The following is a 22285-nucleotide window of genomic DNA, read 5'->3' as shown; positions in this document are numbered from 1 at the left end:
ATTGTCATCCTCCATATCTGAATGTTCTTTCCCACCTCTTCCATCTAGGCCAGGCAACATCAAAAATTTTCTCCCTTTACTTCTGAAAGTTCTCAGCTATATTCTAGCTCTGTATGCCATCCTACAGTCTCATGCTAGATGTTTCCCATGCTCCCTGAATTCTATTTATGCCTTTTATTTCTCTTATCCAAGCCATTCCCCTTCAGAAGGTGAGGTGTCCTCTAAACCAAGTGCTCACCCTCTATCCCTGTGTCTACTCTGTTCCTTATACCTGCATGTTTCCAAATCATCAATCTCTTCCAGCTCCTAAGAGACAGCAGTTCTTAATGACTGGATTTAGGGCACTTGACCTGAGCAGTTCAGAAAGAAAACTATGCAACAAAAATTCAGGGAACTGTATGGGATACTGAGCCTACACAGTATAGAAAGTGCACCCATGTGGTGGGGTGGAGAGGAAAGCCCACCTGGGTGTTGAAGCTATAGATAGCAGAGACAAGTATCCCTACCTGGGTGTGCAGGATGCAAGACCACTTGTGCAGGACGTCACAACTGAATGAGGATGAGTAGGACAGTCACAGGGGTGGCGGCCACAGTTGCTAATGTCAGAGCCCAGGGGGGAAAAGGGCACCTATGCAGGGGTTCAAAGTTCATGGTGAACTGGCACAGAGTATCGAGGCTAATGAAGGTGTGTGAGGCATAAGAGGGAAGTTGTCTGCAAGGAGAGTTCAGGTGACAGGGACAGTAGGAAATTGGTGTCACACAAAATGTTTGATCATTTAAGTAAATATGGTATGAATAATTACAGCCAAGATTCTCAGTTTGGAAAAAAAAGTTACAAATATAAAAAGGGAGAAAGTGTAGATTTGGATTGTAATTAGAGACATTAAGGTAGATTCACCAATTTTTGGATGGTTTTATACACATATAGATTAAAACAAATGCAGATCAATAGGTAATTTTTCCCAGAAGCAGTAACACATAAGCCTCAATAAACACCTTTAGTGCCCAAATCTTGTTTTATTGAATATAAATCTCTATTAAAAAGAATAATTATTGGAAAAATAGCTGATCTCAGGTTTAAAACAGAAAAAATGTAAGATGAACCCTGTACTTCTTGTGTCAGAAACTAAGGAAGTGCTCAGAAAATGATGGGGTTAGAGAAAAAGTTACTAGGAACTAGTTTGAATGCGGCTCCCTTTGGACAAAATAGGGGAATGTTGACTCTGAAAAGAAATCATGATAACATAGTTGTTTCAGCCTGTGCTGTTATAACAGAATACGTGAAACTGGGTAATGTATCTTTTAAAGTAGAAATCTATTTCTCACAGTTCTGGAGGTGGGAAAGTCCAATATCAAGGTGCAGGTATCTGGCAAGGTCCTTCTGGCTGCATCTCCATGGTGGAAAGACAAGACAGAGTGAGCAAGAGCAGGAAGGGGTCAAACTTGTTTTTATAAGTAACCCACTCTCACTCTAACAAACTTACTCCCATCATGATAACATTAACCATTCATGAGGATAAAGCTCTAGTGACCTAATTACCTCTAAAAGTTTCCACTTCTCAACATTGCTGCATCGGGGAGTAAATTTCTAACAAATAAACTGAGGAGGATACATTCAAATCACAGCATTCCACCCTACTCTCTCCAGCTCATGTCCTTTTCACATGAAAAACACATTCATTTTATCCCAATAGCAGCTAAAGTCTCAATTTGGTCCAGCATCAACTCAAAAGTCCAAAGTCCAGAGCCTCATCTGAATCACATATGGGTGAGATTCGAGGCACTGTTTATCCCAGGCAAATTTATTTCAGCTACAAGGCCTGTGAATTACCAAGTTACATGCTTCCAAAATACAATTGGCCCTCATACCTATGGGTTTCACATCCAGATTCAACAACCATGGATTGAAAATCGAGTATTCAGCAGATGCAGAATCCACAGATGCAGAGGGCATACTTTTTGTATTTGCGGGTTCTTCAGAGCTGACTGCAGGACTTGAATATTTATCTTATACTGAGAGACAACTGTACAATGGTGGAGTAGGCATAAGATAAACATTCTCATTCCAAAAAAGAGAGATAGATAAAAAGAAAGGGTTAACTGATCCCATGTAAGACCAAAACCCAACAGGAGAAACAATGTTAAGTCTTAAAGGTGGAGAATAATCTTTGACTTCAAGTCTCATATCTGGTGCAATCTGGGGCGGGAGTTGGTTAACCAATGCCTCAGGCAGTCCCACCTTTATGGTTTTACTGGGCTGACTTCACCCAGAAGCCTTCATGGGTTGGAATCTTGTGCCTGCATCTTTCCCAGGCTGGAGTTGCATGCTGCTGGCCCTACAATTCTGTGGGCTCCCAGGCTGCCTCACTTTCATGGCTCTACTAGACATTGCCCTGGCAGGGATTTTCTGTGGAGGCTTTCTCCCTGTTACAAGTCTCTGCCTGGGACCCAATATGTCCATAGCCTTTCCCAAGACTCACTCTGGCATCCTCCATGCTGGGAATCCAGACCCACTCTCCGGCTATCCTCTTTGGAATTCAGCACTAAGCCCTTGGAAGCTTTTCTTTGTAAACCCTCCAAACACAACCTCTGACAGGAATCTGGCTGAAGCAGTCAGCATCTTCCTAGCAAAAACAACTGAGGAGGGGAAACCTGCAAACACCACATTAGTGTTGAGGAAATACATATAATCCCTAGATTTCATGTTTTGTCCAACTTTTTTTTTCCTGTTTCTTAACCACGATTCTGTTTTTATGATCTTGAAGGATAGAGACATTAAGAAGAACAAGGAGCTGTTTTATGCTTAAGATATAAAAAGAGAAAAGGAGACAGGAAGAGAGCAGGATTTATACATTCTTCAAAGTGGTTTGGATTTCTCTAACCATGGGCATAGAATGACAAAGATGTTAGGAGAAGACATCACTTTTTATGATTTCCTGTTTTTTTGTGTATATGTGTGTGACTTTGACTCCCATAAACACAAATAAGAACCCAGCCAGTCTCTTTCCCTTGAGTATCTTTTCTGGATAAGTTAAAATAATTTTAGAAGTAATTACAAGAAACGATAGCAATAACTGCAGCAGAGATAAGAAGTCTGAAGTTTGGAACATTTGGGGTTGGTGCAGCAACTTGGTGACAGCAGAAAGTACCCAGGATTTTGCTACATTTCTGCTTTGCACTTCAGTTTTTCAGTATTGGATTCAATACCTCATGATCTTAAGAGGGCTGCCGTGGCTCCAAGTATCAATGTGCACACATACCTGTTCCAGGAAAAAAATGCAGGACAAAGCTCTTCACCTTCTCTGCCTTTATGAGGGATCCAAGTCCTTCCCTGAACCACTGCTCACCTCTGACGTCTCATTGTGGAGTTGATCTCATGTGCCCCAATCCCTGCTCCTGTTCACTGTCCTTGCCATGTGCAGCAGGATGAAGCTGGTCCCTTATACACCCAAGGAGAGGGGACAGCTGCTGTGTAGGTGCCAAGAGTTTTGTGATGTTTATATTTCACTATGTATCTAAGTTAGGTTGCATGGGAAAGAGAAAGTCCAAGGGCCTCTTTATCTGGTGAGATTGGAGTGGGCCAGACCCTGAGGATGACAGTGAAGTCAAATTTCTAATTTTTCAGTTGACAGTGTTGGCTTCTGTAGTTAATGAAATGCAGCCTGTGCAATTAAGACCAGGACAGACTTCCAGGTACTAGAATAAATGGGGGAGATATTTGGCATAGGGTCCTCAATCCAGGACTAAGGTTTGCATTACCCAAGCTGCTGGGCACTGGCCCTGGTCTGTGGCAGTAGCAGCTTCTCTCCTGAACCATGGGGCTGAGGACCTGGGGGAAACCACAGGTCCTATCCTTGGGGCTGCATGGAAGGGCTTCAGAGAAGGAAACTGCTCACACACCCATGGGTGCCACACCAAGCCCAGAGCCCGAGGTCAGGATGAATGTCTCTGAGACCAGAGCCTTAGGGCTGGGCCTGGGCTCCTGGGGCTGGCTCCTCAGCTCTGTCCTTACTGTTCCTGAGATGCCAGGACCCTTTTGGAGCCAAAGAGGGAGAGTCAACAAATGTCCACAGACTTTACTCAGAGAGCCTCTATTCTGCTCAGAAATAAAAGGAACACATGCTACAAAAATAATAAATATATGGACATATTATATAGATTTTTAAATTAAATATATATAATACGATGGGTATAAATTATTGGTGTATCTGTATACAATATGTATCTATATTATACATCTATGTAATATGCATATTTACACAGAAATAGATATAACTGTTGGCATAAAGTATGATTTCAAATTTGATAAATTGAGCATGAACATTTAAAACCAGCAATAGCACACCATAAATATGATCCCTCCTGACTTCCTGAGGGACAGCAAGCTCCGCACCCTTCCCCATGTCCCTGTTGAGCAGAACAGAGAGCCCCTAAGACCCAAGGGAGCTCTGGGGACCACAATCAGCAGGTGGCTGGGAGATGGGCAGTGGGTCTGGGCCCTGAGTGGAGAGTTTTGTTCCCAGATCTCCGAGTAGACAGTTCCTCCCCTGGGGGCTCTTTTCAGACACAGCAGCACCAGTGACTCAGTGGCTGCTTAGTCACAGGACAAAACTCTTCCACTTGGCGATCGGCAGCTTCTCCTGTGACTGGAGCAACGTGGGATCTCTCTGCCCAGCTTTCATGGCTCACGAGGCTGCTGACATCCTGTTCACGATGGGACGCCATGAAGGGAGCTCGGCTGCTGGTGGCCGGAGTGAACTCTGTCCAAGCCCATCACCTCTAACCCTACAGGCATTGTGTACAGTGGGCAGTAGGAGCCAGCAGGAGCTCAGAGCCAGGCGTGGTTTCTGCTGGCGTCAGGCTAGGACACTGTTGAGACCATGGGCTGGCCCTGCGGGTGACAGTGACCCTCTGTACTAGTACACAGGAAGAGGGGCTACAGACTGCATCCATATAATATCCTATCTGCCATCTAAGTGGGGAACAAACATCAACACCCCAAATATTAATACCAAGCAAGTCGTTTGTTCAGAAAGCAAAACAGGCGAATTAACTGAGTGTCAAGGAAATATTCCTGTTTATTGCAAACAAACTGAAGATGAAGCCTGAACCCTCCCTTCTTCCTCGAGAGAGTGAGAACAGCAGGAGGAATAGGAGCAAAGCTGGGTCCCCACATCCATAAGCTATTTCTTGATGCTGATCCTGCTCAGAGAGGGTGGGGACGGTGATTGAGTCTTCTTGCACTGCAACATCAAGATACTCTGGGTGGATGGCTTGAACCACAGACATTTATTTTCACATTTCTGATGGTTGGAAAGTCCAACATCAAGGTCCAGCAGGGTTCACTTTCTGGAAAAGGCCTTCTTCCTGGTTTGTAGATGCTGCTTTCTCACCATGCTTTCACATGGTCTTTCCATAGAAGTGTGGGAGTTACAGAGAGAGGAAAAAGAGAGCTCTCTTGATCTTATGAGAACCACTAATCCTATTGAGTCAGGGTCCCACCCTCGGAACCTCCATTATCTTCTCATAGGTCCTATCTCCTACAGCCACATTGGAGATTAGAGCTTCAACATGAAAGTGGGAACACAATTTAGAGCATAGCAGGTGTGCACAGGTAAAGCAGTGGGGAGGGAAAGGATGTGCTTCCAGCCTCCGAACACAGAGCAGGTTCCCCACAACTCAGTACACTGGCACCTCCTCCCAGATGTCCCAGGTCACACATGAGACACCATTCTAGCTTTAGGGACTTCCCGTTGATAATGGGACACTATCACTCTTATTTTCCCAGGGTTTCTAAGACCTTAGTGTTCTTTATTGTTTATTGTGGAGTGTGTTTGCACCCAGAGACAGGTTGTTGACATAGCAATTTATGGGATTTTAAATTTTGTGATAGTGAAAATTACTTAATAAATTATTCATAAATAATAATCTAAAATTAATATATTGTATAAAAATGAGATTAATTGAAGACCCTGAAAGGAGCCTGAGAGGATAAAAACCCATATTCTTTTCAGAAGAGGACAATTAAAGACATATGACTTTTATTACAAAGACATTTTAGTAGAAATTATCAAGTGATAAATTCAAATAGGCTGCCACAAACGTAACTTTATACTCAAAAAATTATTTTCCAAAATAATTTTACATTTTCATATAAAAACAAACAACTGCCAGGTGCAATGGCTCACGCCCGTAATCCCAGCACTTTGGGAGGCTAAGGCAGGTGGATCGCTTCAGATCAGGAGTTCAACACCACCCTGGCCAACATGGTAAAACCCTGACTCTACTAAAAGTACAAAAATTAGCCTGAGATGGAGGTGGGCACCTGTAATCACAGCTGCTCGGGAGGCTGAGGCATAAGAATCGCTTGAACCCAGGAGCAGAGTTTGCAGTGAGCCAAGATCATGTCAGTGCACTCCAGCCTGGGTGACAGAGTGAGACTCCATCTCAAAACACAACACAACAAAACAAACAAACAAAGTGGGTTTATCAGCAGATCCACTCAATGGAAAATTTCTCCAATGTGTGCTTAAAGTAAAAGAACATTTATCCCTGATAGAAAACTCTAGATTTCTTTGGTCTTTAGAAGAAAACAGCTTTCTCTCTACTCGTTCCACCTCATGCTGCCGAGGATGGGTGTGGGGGCAAGTGACTGTGAAGAAGGAGGAAGGCTGTGTTCTGAGGGTGGTCGTGCCTCCTGCCCATCTGAGTGACCTCATGGAGCAGAGCCACCGACACCACCAAGGCCACCTACCTGCCTCTGCACTGCCAGGCAACAGACACAGAAACCTTGTCACATTTAGTCCACCATATTTTGAGGCTTCTTTGTAACAGCCTTAATTGTGCTCTTATTCTCCTTGGTATTTCATTTCAGTTTTTGGAACCATTTATTTTTCACCTAATGGGGCATTAACATGTGGGACTGAAGTACAGCTGAGGCTATCATGAGCCAGAGTCCTCAGCAGCAACCTCTGCCCTGAGGTCTCCAACAGCCTCCTCTTCTGCAGACACAGAGACCCTGCCGAGTTGCTCTCCAGACAAGCAGCACATGTGAGCAACTGGGCAACCCCAGGAGGGAGGTTTCTGTTCAGGGATGAAACACTGTGGGAGGAGTTTGTAGAGTTTGCATGCAGTAATAAACCCCTACGTCCTCAGCCTCCACCCTGCTGATTTTCAGTGTAAAATCTGTGCCTGACCCACTGCCACTGAACCTGTCGGGGACCCCGGAGGCCCGATTAGAACCATAATAGATCAGGAGCTGTGGAGACTGGCCTGGCTTCTGCAGGTACCAATTCAAATAGTTGTATCCATTACTACTCAGAAGGCTCTGACTAGACCTGCAGGAGATGGAGGCCGGCTCTCCAAGGGTGACGGGCAGAGAGAGTGGAGTCTGGGTCATCACGATATCTCCACTGGAGGCTGAAATAATGAATTGCAAAGTTATGTACAACTTAATGAGTAATTTTCATAATTTATCTTATGTCATTTATTTCAACTTAATTTTTAAAAACACTGATTTATGCCATAAAAATACACATTCTGAAATGAATTATTTTTTGTAAAGTATAAGAGACCTTTGTTTTTTGAAGATCTTAATCAGAGCACCAGACATCATATTTTTTATGAGCTTACAATTATTCACAGAGCAAAATACAAAGTTCCCTTTTCTACAGCACAGATCATATTCCTCTAACGCAGGGTTAGACTAAACATGGGTTGCTGTGGAGCCCTAGAGCTCACCCTTCCACCCCATTCTCCTTCCTCATCTCCTTCTGTTCTTACCAGAGACCCAGAGCATTAGCAGCCCCAGGAGCTGAGCAGGGAGCCTCATTGTGACAAGGTGAACTGAGGAGTCCTGATCAGTCAAGGCAAGGTTGGAGTTGAGCTTTTATCTCAGACTTGCTAAGAAAAGTCCTCCCTATGGGACAATATGCAAATGGCCTGGTGCATGCAGTGGTGTGGAAAGAGTCAATGTGGCAGGTGGACAGGGGATATGTCTCTCCTGTGAGCAGTGTGATATAAAATGGGAGGAAGGATCTGACTGTGACAGTTTGGATCTTGGGTAGGTTCCATTGTACAGGACATGCAACTCTAGGAAAGCATAACAACCCTAACAATGTGGAAATATGTCTAGAATGAACATGGGTGAATGCCGTTCTTCTTGGCCCCCTGCCAGCTAATCTAAAAAAGAAAACATTACCCTTTCCTACGAGCACTGATGAGCAGAGTGCCTACAAATAAAACACAGTTTTGAGCCAGTTCAAGAGTTGTCTGGTATCTGCTGTTTCCAGGATAACTGTTCAAGAAAGTTCACAGCAGGTGTTGGAATCTGCCCTCCCCTGGCACCTGGTGAGTGAGCCCCATAAGAGCGCTCTGTCCAAGGGCCTCACAGGGAAAATAATGTGGGTCTCTACATTTAGATCCAAGAGCCCAGTGTAAGTAAGAGGAAAGGGGGAAACAATTTTTTCCTCGGGCAGTGAATATAAAATTCCTGGTGACCAATTGTTCAATCTGGTATATATCCCATCATAATCATCTCACATATGCCAGATTAACCAGAAGGATTTATCAAGGGAAGATTTTTCTAAGATAATGATATAGAATGAACAAAAATTAACTTTGCACTATGTTTTTCTAAATGGTGTTAAGAAAAGCTCTTCCCACAGCCTTCCTCATCATGGAGAATTATCGGAAGAACTCGCTCCTGATGTTTAACATGGGTTCTTTTCCATTTCCCAAGTGTCTCGGCTGGGTTGAGAAATAAAGGGAAAGAGCACAAGAGAGAGAAATTTAAAGCTGGGTGTCTGGGGGAGATATCACATGTTGGCAGGATCCGTGATGTTCCCCGAGCTGTCAAACCAGCAAGTTTTTATTAGCAATTTTCAAAAGGGGAGGGAGTGCACGAATAGGGTGTGGGTCACGGAGATCACATACTGCACAAGGTAATACAATACCACAAAGCAAATGGAGGCAGGGTGAGATCACAGGACCACCGGATGAGGTGAAATTAAAATTGCTAATGAAGTTTCAGGCATGCATTGTCATTGATAACATCTTATCAGGAAACAGGGTTTGAGAGCAGATAACCTGTCTGACCAAAATTTATTAGGCGGGAATTTTTGTCCACCTGATAAGCCTGGGAGCACTATAGGAGACCGGGGCTTATTTCATCCCATCGTTTTTGACCATAAAAGACGGGACACCTTAAAAAGGGGCCCTCTATAGACCCATCTTCAGGGCGCATTCTCTTTCTCAGGGATGTTCCTTGCTGAGAAAAAGAATTCAGCGATATTTCTCCTATTTGCTTATGAAAGAGGAGGAATATAGCTCTGTTTCCGTCCAGCTCATCGGCGGCCAGTTCAAAGTTACCTCTCTTGTTCCCTGAACCTCGCTGTTATCCTGTTCTTTTTTTAAGATGCCCAGATTTCATATTGTTCAAACACACATGCTCTACAAACGATTTGTGCAGTTGACACAATCACAGGGTCCTGAGGCGACATTCATCCTCCTCAGCTTACAAAGAAGATGAGGGGATTAAGAGATTAAAGTAAAGACAGGCATAGGGAAACACAGGGGTATTCACTGGGGAAGTGATAAGTGTCCATGAAATCTTCACAATTTATGTTCAGAGATTACAGTAAAGTCAGGTGTAAGAAATTATAAAAGTATTAATTTGCAGAACTAATAAATGTCCATGAAATCTTCACAATTTATGTGCTTCTGCTGCGGCTTCAGTCGGTCCCTCCGTTTAGGGTCCCTGACTTCCCACAACAGAGAATGAGGTCCTATCAGGACTTCCAGTTTCTTGTCAACTCTGAGTGAGACCTGAGTGTCCCCTGGACCTGTAAGTGGTGTAGCTACAGCCGAGAGTTCATAATTCGAGTGGAAATTCTCTGTGTAAGAAGAGCATGAACTGGATCCACAGATTTCCTGTCTCAGGGTTACCATTACACATTTTCCTGAGCTTTCATGTAAAGATGATCACAGCTCAGAGATGTCAATCTACCACACAGCTGATCATGAAAACAGGGAAACAATCCAACTGTTCGTTTGTCAATGATATGCTCAAGAATGAGTTGAACAGCTCCTGAAAGATCATGCCTACATCAAATCCCTTCACGAGGACACTCACTGTCCTGGAGAGAAAATATCTGGGGAGAGTCGATGTAATAGATTGCAGTACTGTGTAATCTTGGGTAATTTAACCGAAAGTCATGCTTAATTGGTAAAAAAACACAAAGAAATGCAGTTCTAAGTATGATCCCACATGAAAGCTTGGTCTGCATGTCTTCTAAAAATAAGACTTTTGAACAAGATTGGAAAAAAATAATTGAGTAAAAATGACACCAATCTTAAATGTTGAACTCCATGTTAACATTCTGAGTTGATGATCACAAATTATCATGAGGAGGTAGGAGTGCAATAAAAGTCTTATATTTCAGTCTTTAAAATGTTTATTACTTTCTTTTATTTCATTTTGTAAGTTTTGTATATTTAACTTTTTTATCCCATGATGCTGACCAATTCAATGTAGGTTCTTAGTCTTGAAAATTTCAGACTCCTAATTCACCATGCTAGTGAAAGGAGTCAGAAATATTGGTAGGTGAAAAGAAAAAATAAAAAATGCAAACTAAACCTAATATACTGACACAAAAGAACACTACTGGATGCATTATGTCTGGTTTTAAAGGATCACTCTGAAAGTATGTTAAATGAAGAACCAGTTCTATCTACTATCTAATATGGATGCTTGAATTGAGAGAAAATGACAAATGATAAAAAAGCTGTCATGCTTTCTTTTGCAAGCCAATTCAAGAATACGTTACTTTTGCAAAATATTCTTTAATATTTTTGAATTTCAGAAAATATTCCTATTCCCTGTGAAAATTAACAACAAAGCTTTAAAAAGTCTGCCATTGTATTTGGTAATTTACTTCAGAACCTGTTGCCCTTATATATTCAGAAAATGTAAAATCTTGTACAAATTATTTGGTGCAAAAAATAAAAAGCTTTGAAACTACCCTATGCTATTTATATACTTAAGTAATAATATTTCTAATTCCAAATAGAAATCTCTGTCTCCTAAACATTAACATATTATGCCAAGGCTTTGATAACGGTGGATGGAGCTGGTCGCTCCACAATGGACACAGGTAAGAAGGTGTAAGAACAGTTTCCATTTGATCCAGGTGGGGAGCAGGCCTCTGTGTATCTCTCATATGAATCATAGTCACCTGAATGAGGAAGGACTGATACAGGTGGTTCTTACTGTAATTGTGTCTCCTTTGCCTGACGCTGTGAGATCGGAGTCCATAAAATTGGAAGTAAGTGTAGTACTTGTATGACATGGGAACATGGGAAGATAGTCTTGGAAATTGAAGTGTTTGCATCCTTGGAAGTCAGTATTTGTGGGGTTGGATGGAGAGTGTGATCCTGTTGTTTGTAGATCATTTGAGGACTTTGGAGCCTGGGCAAAGAAAAAGAGATGTCCACAGGGTGGCAGTAGCACACACAACTTTTATTGGGTGAAGCTTTGACAGGTTTGCCGGAAGTTCCTCAGAGCAGGAGTCTGTCTGTGGGCCAAGGGGCCAAGGTTGTTATTCGGAAGAGGAGGAGGAAGAAACCTGCTGAGAAGGGGCTTACGTGTCTAGGTGTTGTCACACAGCAGTGTTGGGGTTATCAGACCCAACACCAGGACACGTGGGTGAACAAGTCTGGCAGAGTCAAAAGATTGAGAAAAGACAGTTTGAGAAGTAAAATGGGAGCCATCACGATCATGGAGGCTGCGAAGGCCCCGAGCTCTGGGAGCCCAGTGCTATTTATTGGTAATCCAACAAAGAAACAGGTGGTGAGAATGTGGGGGTCAAAAGGGCACGTTGCATTAAGCACAAGATTTACAGCTGTGATGGTTTAGCATTTGCTCTGCTACTTGAGATAATGGAGAGCAGGTTCTTTTAACTCAAGATACAATCGATCCTGGGAGAGCAAGGAGCCAGCAAATGTAGACGCATTCCAGAGCCACCAGCCCTGGATCCTATCCAAGCCACATGGGATTTTATGCCCTGAGCTTAGATTATAGTGTGTCAGGATAGCCTTCCACCCTTTATAGCACAGAGCTTGGTGTTTCAAAGGCCACAAGGGGTTTTAGACCCTGGAGCCTGGACATGTTCCAAGACTCTTTTACCTTATGTTAGACAGGCAAGCCCTGCCTCAGCTTCTCACAACACTCAGCTTTTCCCAATACAGAAGCACAGTGGGGAGTCTCTAGGTCAGAGAGATCCAGAGGGAAATATTAGTCTGGGGTTTTCATAACCTGGGACTTACCTATTGCTAGCAGATGTGGGTGAGTTTCTCTGAGATATATAATGTAAGCGTTCCCTACATGGCAAAAAAATCTGCTTTTGGGAGCGGTTTTTGAAATGATTTGATTGTAAAGTTTGAGTCTGGCACAGGCCATAGAGAAATAAGCCTGCAGTTTAGAAACAAACAACATATGGGCAATTCACACAAGACACCTTTGGCTCATTTATACATCATTGTTACACATTCTGTAGACTTTGTTCTAAAGACTGTATTAGTGGAGATTGACAAAATCCACACTGCTATGGATGAGACTGAAGTCACACTGCAGCCTTTTCCCCACCTGGACCTCAATGGAGGTTTTTTTAAATTTTTTATTAAAGTTGAAAATTTGAGCTTGGGTGAGAATTGAGACTAAGCCACCCATAGAGGGAGCTTCACTTTGTGAAGCTGCAGGTCCTCTGCGCTGGATTTCTGGCTTCCAGGGTACATGAGATTGAAGTCGTATGTATTATGTCATCGACTGAAGATTGTGACCCACTGGAGCACAGATTCATGGATAAATATCCAGGTACACAGAGAACACAGGGAATGAGGGCTCTGTGGATAGGTATCTTCTGCTTCTGAGAAGCTCTCTAAACACTGGGAAACACAGGGATATTTACATATTTGACCTTTCTGAATCTTCAAACCCTGTTCTTGATCAGCCTAATCTGAACCTGTTTTCAAATGTTTCAATTGATTTTCCTCTTTCTTAGAAAAAATGGAAAAATAAATGATATAAAGTCCTCACTGAGCTATGAGGTTAGCTTGTGGAATCCGGTGCTTCCATGGATGCCTTTCCTCTGCACATGTTCATCTATCTGTGGGACCCATCTCACCCCCATCACACTGCACAAAGTGAGCCAGGGATGTTGTTGCATCCCTAAGCATTCTGTGTCCTTTCCAGTCTTCATTCCCTCTAAGATTCCCTCTCAGTTCTCACCCTTAAAGAAAGGGACCTCTGTCCCTGAAAGAAGGTCTCCAAAAAACCACAGCTTCCCTGGCTGTTTACAAGGTTTTTCCATTGTTGAGCTCCTATTCTGATCACTATCAAGAAATTAATTTCTATTCCAAGCAAATTACCTTTATTCAATCTCAAAACCATATGCCAGCTGTGAAAGCGTGCTCTTTTTTAGAAGCATACTCAAGAATATAATTTCCCACTAAATATTTCATTTAATGTAACAAGTTAATCAGCACATTTCTTCTTTTTCTTTTGTCTTAGATAATTTCTGTGCAATCAGAGCTCCCCAGTAAGTTGATTAATATAAATTCCCATAATCAGTTTTAAATTTCTTCTAGGACTGCTACCTTGCGTCCTATGCAAGAATCAAGTAATCTTCGAGTTTTGGAGTTCACTAGTATCCAAAGCAAGAATAGGAAATGTGTAAGATCTGCCTAAATAAGTAACTAACAAGTCATCCTAGCCTCCAACTATTTGTAAACTTTGTGATTTCATCAGATGACTGTTCCAGGGAAAACAAAATTATGTATTTTATTCTATTTGTCATTTATTACTAATATTTCATTTTTTGGTTGGCATAATAGTAATTTTAGAAGAACTAACATGTACATTTCTAAAAGTACCAAAAGGTGAGGCCAATTGCCCTTCAAGGAGCACTTAAACTTTGGATTATTCTCTCTCGGCCAAGAAAAGCCAAGATAGAAGTTGACATGGTTTGGATATTTATCCCACTCAAATCTCATGTTGAAATGTAATTCCCAATGTTGAAGATAGTGCCTGGTGGGAGGTTTGGGGGTCATGGGGTGGATCCCTCATGGCTTAGTGCTGTCATGATGATGAGTACTTTGTGAGATCTGGTTGTTTAAATATGTGTGGTACCTCACACCACTCCCCACCTGCCTTGTTCCCACTCAAGTCGTGGGATATGCCTGCTCCTGCTTCACCTTCTGTCATAAGTGAAACCTCCCTCAGGCCTCCCCAGAAGCCAAGCAGATGTCCACACCATGTGTGCACAGCCTGCAGAACTCTGAGTCAATTGAACACCTTTCCTTTATAAATTACCCAGTCTCACGTATCCCTGATTCCAAAAGTGAAGTTTATTACTATGCTACTGCTACCACATTAGAGGTAATTCACCATCTCCACCTGCTAGTGCAGAGCTTGTGTTATTATTTAAGGCTAAGAATGGCCACTGAATAATTCATTCAGCCCATGGCTCTTTCATGTTCTAAATTTTGAATTTGTGCTAACTTGGTATGGAATTAAATGGTTGAAAGAACACTTTTGTTAATTTTTGCAATCAACAGAAGTTATTTCATTTGGTCTTTTATTCTTCCTTGAGATCTTAAAATAGCCTTATTCAAAATCTATATAAGCCCTAGCCCCCATTCACACAGAAGAAGAGCCCGTGCCCCTAACTGAGGCCTCATGGCTTTCCAGCCACCTCCACCTGAGCTTGGTGTGGACGCATCCTCTCGGCACCACAGCTGCTCCTGCCACACTGAGAGGCTGAGTCTTTTTGGAAGGTTTGTGTTTGGGGCCTTCACACTGTGCAGGGCCCCAGTGAGTGTCCTGCTCACAGGAGTCTGTGCACTGTCTCTAGGCTCCACACTGACAATTATGCTAGTGAAATCAATGCAATTTAGGTTAAATGTGTGCATGTGTATCCAACTTGTTTTGCTACAAAGTGGCCTGAATTTTTTGGCTATTCTGCTACCTGTATTTGTTAGGCATCTGCACACTGGCAGAAAGAGTCAGGATGTGCTTTCATTTAGCCTTCCCTCCGGCAAGATGTGGCTCAGAGCCCACTGCGTCCTCCTTTCTGCTGCTGTTCTGCCCTGCTGAGGCTGTTGCAGCTGAAGGGGCCTTTAAATATGTCACATATGCTTCCATTGTTAAATGTGAGATAATTTGTTTTGCTCTGCAGGAAAGCTTCATTCACCTGAAGAAGGAGATTGAAGATTTCTAAAGCGGGATGCTAACCTTTTGATCTTTGTGTAATTTTGTTATTAAAGCTTTCTCTTTCTGAGAGTAAGAGAGGTATAATTTGATTTAAAGCTTTTCCAGCTTTAACATCTGTCAATGGAAGCCTTCCAAAGAAAATTCTGGCACTACTCAAGTCAACGAAATATTTTCTTATGAACCATCAGTTTTGCTCCATGTAATTTTCCAAATAACCCCCGCAATCCAAAAAACACATACCTCTTTGAAGCCAGCTAAGGAGATATCCACAAAGCTTTTGTATTATTATTTCTAAAGATAAAGGATTAGAGACAACCTGGGTATCTATTACCAGGAGCATAGGTTAAATGTAGTTGACATCTTGACTGGATCATCAGGCAGCAATGAGAAGTAATAGACAAGTTTCACCCTTATCAACATGAAAGATTTTAACTCATACTTCTCAGTAGAAAAACAATGAGCATAATGACATATTTCACAGGATGATGTTACATAAAATAAATAATTGTACACATAACTATGTGTATAACACATTGAATGGAAAATATATTAAAATACAAAACAATAAGCAGAGAGAAATGTTCACTTCTCTCTCCCCACTCCAGCCTCCCCTTCTCCCCTGGCTTCTCCTAGCTTAGAGCTATCCATCAGCACAGGGAAGGAATATTCTGTGCAGGCCCCAAGCACTCCGAGCTTAGGAACCAGCTTTTTGAGGAATGCCTGGATATGCAGGGCGTTCAGCACCTGGCAATCTGGAAGCTATGGAAAATCATAGCACCTCTTTCCAGGGAAAAGAAGCACCAAACCTCAGCTAGTTTGTTACCAGGCAACTGAGAAAGAGCCCTGGGGGTATTTTCTGACAACCCCCAAATTATTTGGCCTCCATCCCCTTAGGAGAACCTAAGGGATAATAGTCCATTTCTAACCTTCTTCTGTGCCTCCTTCTATTAGATCCTAATTCAATCACACACCAAGACAAGTCAAAGCTTTGGTGGGCATACCAATCCTGATGTGTGACATTTTATTCACTTTTTTTCTGAAAGTAAGTATCTTCTTTAATTTTGCAATCTAGCGCCTCACTTGCCCCAGCCCCGCATGAACTAATTGTAAGCCAGATATTGACCAAAATACTCTTTGTTACCTGGAACAGGTATGCTCCCACTCCAACAAATGCAAGTGGGCCATGTTGATATTTCAGGTCCCTGGGAATCTATGTCAACTCAGTCTTTGTGCCCAATCGTCCTTCACAATGTTTGGTTCCTCCCCTTATCCTAGAGTACAGCACCCGTGTATATGATGAATATGGGAAGGACAGCGAAATCATTGCTTCACACACTGCTGGTGGTGACACAGGGTCCCCCTTCATGGATACTGGCCACTTCTTCAATTAGGGAGATCTGGGCTTTACCCAGACCAAGGATGGCACCAGAGATTTTGACTACTGGGGCCACTGCCCTCAGCCTCCTGCTCATCCACTCTTGCCTTCTTTGGGACAGATTACAGGATCCATACTCTCATTTCCTAGACATCTGTTTTGCCCCTAGTGACACAGTGTACTATTGACCATCTGCACAAATCTCTGCAGGTTCAAGCTCCCTTACTGATGTTCTCTGTCATTATGATCATCCAGATCCCCTGACATCAGTTGGTTAAGTGCTGCCGCCTGGACTTTATTGTCTGAAGTTCGAAAATCCCATTGTTATCAAGGATCTGTGACAGTCTCTCCTATTCTAAGCCCTAGCTTGTAGAGGAGAGGATCCACTCTTCATGATATCTATTCTATTGTATTGTATTAATCAATATGTCTATCAATATAGTAATATTGCTGATGTCCCACTCTCCAACACCGTACTTATGGTCATGGTGAATGGCCTGTCTTTGGCTCTTTCTGTGGAGAATAATTCTCCAGTGAATCTTCTGGCCTCATGTTATATACCCACTCCAGCATGCCTATCCCCTTTGCTGGCTGCCAGGCTCATTGTTTTTCTACTGAGAAGTATGAGTTAAAATCTTTCGTGTTGATAAGGGTGAAACTTGTCTATTACTTCTCATTGCTGCCTGATGATTCTAATCCTTTATCTTTAGAAATAATAATACAAAAGCTTTGTGGATATCTCCTTAGTTGGCTTCAAAGAGTTGAATTACAAGAGTTTTACACATATTCTGGGTACTAATTTCTTAACAGATATAATTTTCAATTATTTCTCATATTTTAGTGTTTTTAAAAAATATCTATTAGGGGCCGGGCGCGGTGGCTCAAGCCTGTAATCCCAGCACTTTGGGAGGCCGAGACGGGCGGATCACGAGGTCAGGAGATCGAGACCATCCTGGCTGACACGGTGAAACCCTGTCTCTACTAAAAAATACAAAAAAAAAAAAACTAGCCGGGCGAGGTGGCGGGCGCCTGTAATCCCAGGTACTCGGGAGGCTGAGGCAGGAGAATGGCGTGAACCCGGGAGGCGGAGCTTGCAGTGAGCTGAGATCCGGCCACTGCACTCCAGCCTGGGCGGCAGAGCGAGACTCTGTCTCAAAAAAAAAAAAAAAAAAAAAAAAAAAAAAAATCTATTAGGGCATAAAAGTTGTCAAATTTGATAAAGCCTAATCTGTTTATTCTCTTTTCCTTTAGTTTCTTGCTTTTTCATACCACAGCTAAGAAACTATTGCCTCACCCAAAGTCACAAAGACTTATATCTGTGTTGTCTTCTAAGAATGTGTACTAGTCCATTTTCATGCTGCTGATGAAGACATAACCCAGACTTGGAAGAAAAAGAGATTTAGTTGGACTCATAGTTTCACATGCCTGTGGAGGCCTCAGAATCATGGTGGAAGATGAAAGGCACTTCTTACATGGCAGTGGCAAAAGAAAATGAGGAAGAGGCAAAAAGCAGAAACCCCTAATAAAACCATCGGATCTCATGAGACTTATTCACTACCATGAGAACAGCATAGGATAAACTGCCCCTGTGATTCAAATTATCTCTCACCAGGTCTCTCCCACAACACATGGGAATTATGGGAGTACAATTCAAGATGAGATTTGGGTGGGGACACAGCCAAACCATATCAGAATGTTATGATATTATCTTTTACATTTAGATATTTGTAACATTTTTAGTTTATCTTTGTATGCAATGTGAGGCCAACTTTATTGGCCAACTGTATTCTATGCCTACAGACATTCAATTGTCCCAGATCCTTTGTTTGATGGATCTCCATTGAATCATCTTGCAATTCTTGCCAAAAATTAATTGACCACCAATGTAAGAGTTTGTTTCAAGAATGCCTATTTTATCCTATTAATCAATATGTCTATCATTACACCAGAATCACACAATCTAGACAACTGAAGCTTTGTATTTAAAAAGTGAAATTATGAAGTGTAATTCTCCTAACTTTTCTGTTTTATGAATATTTTGACTGTCATATATCTGTTTTATTTCCACATTAATTATTGGCTCGGATTGACAAATTATGCAAAAAAGAAAGTTGAGATTTTGATTTGGATTGCATTGCATCTATATGTCAAATTGGAAGTATTGTTATCTTAATAATGTTAATTCTTTCAATCCATCAACAAAGATGCCTTTCCACTTATTCAAGTCTTTTTAAATTCCTTTTAATGTTGTTTTGTGGTACTCAATGTAGAAGTCTGAGCAAGTCAATTTTAACATGCATTATTATACAGTTAAGTATGCTGAGGAACAAAAGTTAAAATTTGCCCTAAGTCACACATCTTGTAAACAAGAACCAAGAGTAGAGAACATTCTACCTTTTAAATCAATGTACTTAACCATTGCTTTAGCTCTACATGATACATTGCCTTTCATCCTATAAACTCCCTTGACTCCTCAGAAAATAAGTAAAATATTTTTCTTTCATTTTCCACAGAACAAAATCTAATTAGCATCTGATTTTAAAATTAAGACCAGGAGTTTGCCCGGCACAGTGGCTCACACCTGTAATTCCAGCACTTTGGGAGGCTGAGGTGGGCAGATCATGAGGTAGGGAGATTCAGACCATCCTGGCTAACACGGTGAAACCCTACCTCTATTAAAAATACAAAAAATTAACCAGGCATGGTGGCACGTACCTGTAGTCCCAGCTACTTGGGAGGCTGAGGTAGGAGAATCACTTGAACCTGGGAGGCGGAGGTTCCAGTGAGCTGAGATTGTACCACTGCACTCCAACCTGGCTGACAGAGCGAGACTCTGTTAAAAAAAAAAAAAAAGGCCAGGAATTCACAGTAGTTAATCACAGAGAACAGGACTCAGTCGTTACATCGTAGAACATCTGAGATGTTGTTCCAACTGAAGCAAAAGAGTATAGGCAATGAATTGAGGGTTTACTTTGAAAAACATGAATGATACAATACAGAAACAAATGCTTATAATTTGTAGAGAAATGGGAAAAATATGCAATGGCAGGGATAGGTAGAATCACTTTTCCCTGGAAATAGATAGAGAGTCATGATGAAGAGATGCAGTGGGATTTACTGCCCCTAGTGTCCATGAGCTCCAAAAACTGCCTTCTTCTGGGAACCAGAACCCTTTCCATGAGCACAATCTTTCCCATTCATTTTTGAGCAAACAGCAAGATTCTGGATTGTGAAATAAAGGCACACACACGCACACACACAGATACACAAGCCATACTGCTGAGATATTAGGTACAGGTAAGGAACATATGGACTTTGGTCATCAGAAAGGTTGATATCCCACAAATTACCCATCTCAGTGGAACCTTGGGCTCTTCTATAAATAAAGTGGAATAAATAGCTGAGAAACCAGTGTTGTGCCGAGATACAAAGCAAAAGGGAACTGAGAATATCCAAATTCCAGGGTCAGCATTTGGGAGGACAGTCTCCAAATACTTCTGTCATTGAGAAGACATATCATCTGAGAATGACCTGGGGGCAATTTCTGGTACCACCTTATCAGGGACCTGTGCACTCACAGGTGAGTCCATAACTCATTCAGGTCAAAAGGAGAAGTGCATAGAAAGTCTAGGCAACACAATTTCTCTTATATGTATTTCCTATTAATTATCTGCATAAACTTGGGATATTTATGCCTCTCTCTGAGCCTCAATTGCTTTCTGAAAAAGTGTGCAGCTAAGAGCACAGTTTTTACCTATTGTGATGGTTATTACTGCCAACTTGATTGGATTGAAGGTGGCAAAATATTGATCCTGGATGTGTCAAAAAACATGTGAGGGTGTTGCCAAAAAAGATTAACATTTGCATCAGTGGGCTGGGGAAGGCATACCCACTCTTAATCTGGGTGGGAACCATCCAATCAGCTGCCAGTGAACATAAAGCAGGTAGAAACATGTGAAAAGGCTAGACTGGCTTAACCTCCCTGTCTACATCTTTCTCGCATGCTGGATGCTTCCTGCCCTCGAGCATCGGACTACAAGGTCTTCAGCTTTGGGACTCATCCTGTGGTCATTTCCCCAGTGCCAGAAGGCATAATTGGCATAGACATGCTTAGCAGCTGGCAGAACCTTCACATTGGCTCCCTGACTGGTAGAGTGAGGGCTACTATGGTGGGACAGGCCATATAGAAGCCATTAGAGCTGCCTCTACCTACAAAGTAGTAAATCAAAAACAATATTGCATCCCTGGAGGGATTGAGGAGATTCAAGGACTTGAAAGATTCAGAGGTGGTGATTCCCACCATATCGCCATTCAACTATCCTATTTGGCCTGTGCAGAAGACAGACGGATCTTGGAGAATGACAGTGGATGATCATAAGCTTAACCAAGTGGTGACTCCAATTGCAAATGCTGTACCAGATGTGATTTCATTGCTTGAGCAAATTAACACATCTCCTGGTACCTGGCATGCAGTCATTGATAATGCCTTTTTCTCCATTCCTGTCCATAAGGCTCACCAGAAGCAATTTGCCTTCAGCTGGGAAGGCCAACAATATACTTTTACGGTTCTATCTCAGAGGTATACCAACTCTCTGGCTTTGTATCATAATTTCATTCAGAGAGATCTTGATAGTTTTCTGCTTCCACAATATATCACAATGATCCATTACATTGATGACATTATGCTGATTGCATCCAGTGAGCAAGAAGTGGCAAACATACTGGACTTATTGGTGAGACATTTGCATGCCAGATGATGGGGAAAAAAAAAATCTGACTAAAGTTCAGGGAACGTCTACCTCAGTAAAATTTCTAGGGGTCCAGTCTTGTGGGACCTGTCGAGATATTACTTCTAAGATGAAGGAAATTTTCGGCATTTCGCATGTCCTACAACCAAGAAAGAGGCACAATGCCTAGTGGGCCTATTTGGGTTTTGGAGGCAACACATTCCTCATTTGAGTGTGTTACTCTAGCCTATTTACTGAGTGACTTGAAAGGCTTCCAGTTTTGAGTGTGGTCCAGAACAGAAGATGGCTCTGCAACAAGTCCAGACTGCTGTGAAAGCTGCTCTGCCACTTGGGCCGTATGACCCAGAAGATCCAATGGCGCCTGAAGTGTCAGTGGCAGATAGGGATATTGTCTGTAGCCCTTGACAAGCCGCCCTTGGCGAATCACAGCAGAGGCCTCTAGGATATGGGAGCAAAGTCCTGCCATCTTATGCAGATAACTATGCTTCTTTTGAGAGACAGCTCTTGACCTGTTACTGGGCTTTGGTGGAAACTGAACATTTGACTATGGGTCATCAAGTCACCATGTGACCTAAACTACCTATCATGAACTGGGTGCCTTCTGACCCATCTAGCCAAAAAGTGGGTCATGCACAGCAACATTCCGTCATCAAAGAGAAGTGGTATACACATGATTGAGCTCGAGCAGGTCCTAAAGGCACAAGTAAGTTACATGAGGAAGTCGCTCAAATGCCCCTGGTCTCCACTTCTGTCACCCTGCCTTCTCTCCCCTTAGCCTGCACCAACAGCCTCATGGTAAGTTTCCTATGCTTAGTTGGCACAGGAAGAGAAGACTAGAGCCTGTTCACAGATGATTCTGCATGATACACAGACATCACCCAAAAGTGGTCAGCT

At 42.3% G+C, this 22285-nt stretch overlaps 1 protein-coding gene across 5 annotated transcripts in view; it reads right to left on the bottom strand.

The window, feature by feature from the left end:
* Positions 1-22285, bottom strand: part of LOC102116898 (immunoglobulin kappa variable 2-30) — a 970872-nt gene that overhangs the window by 888325 nt on the left and 60262 nt on the right. The gene's annotated exons all lie outside the window — the stretch shown is intronic.

This window comes from Macaca fascicularis, chromosome 13 (assembly GCF_037993035.2).
Source record: "Macaca fascicularis isolate 582-1 chromosome 13, T2T-MFA8v1.1".
Lineage (NCBI taxonomy): Eukaryota > Metazoa > Chordata > Mammalia > Primates > Cercopithecidae > Macaca > Macaca fascicularis.
Note: the sequence above shows the minus strand (reverse complement) of the source record. Positions and strands in the feature narration are given on the sequence as shown.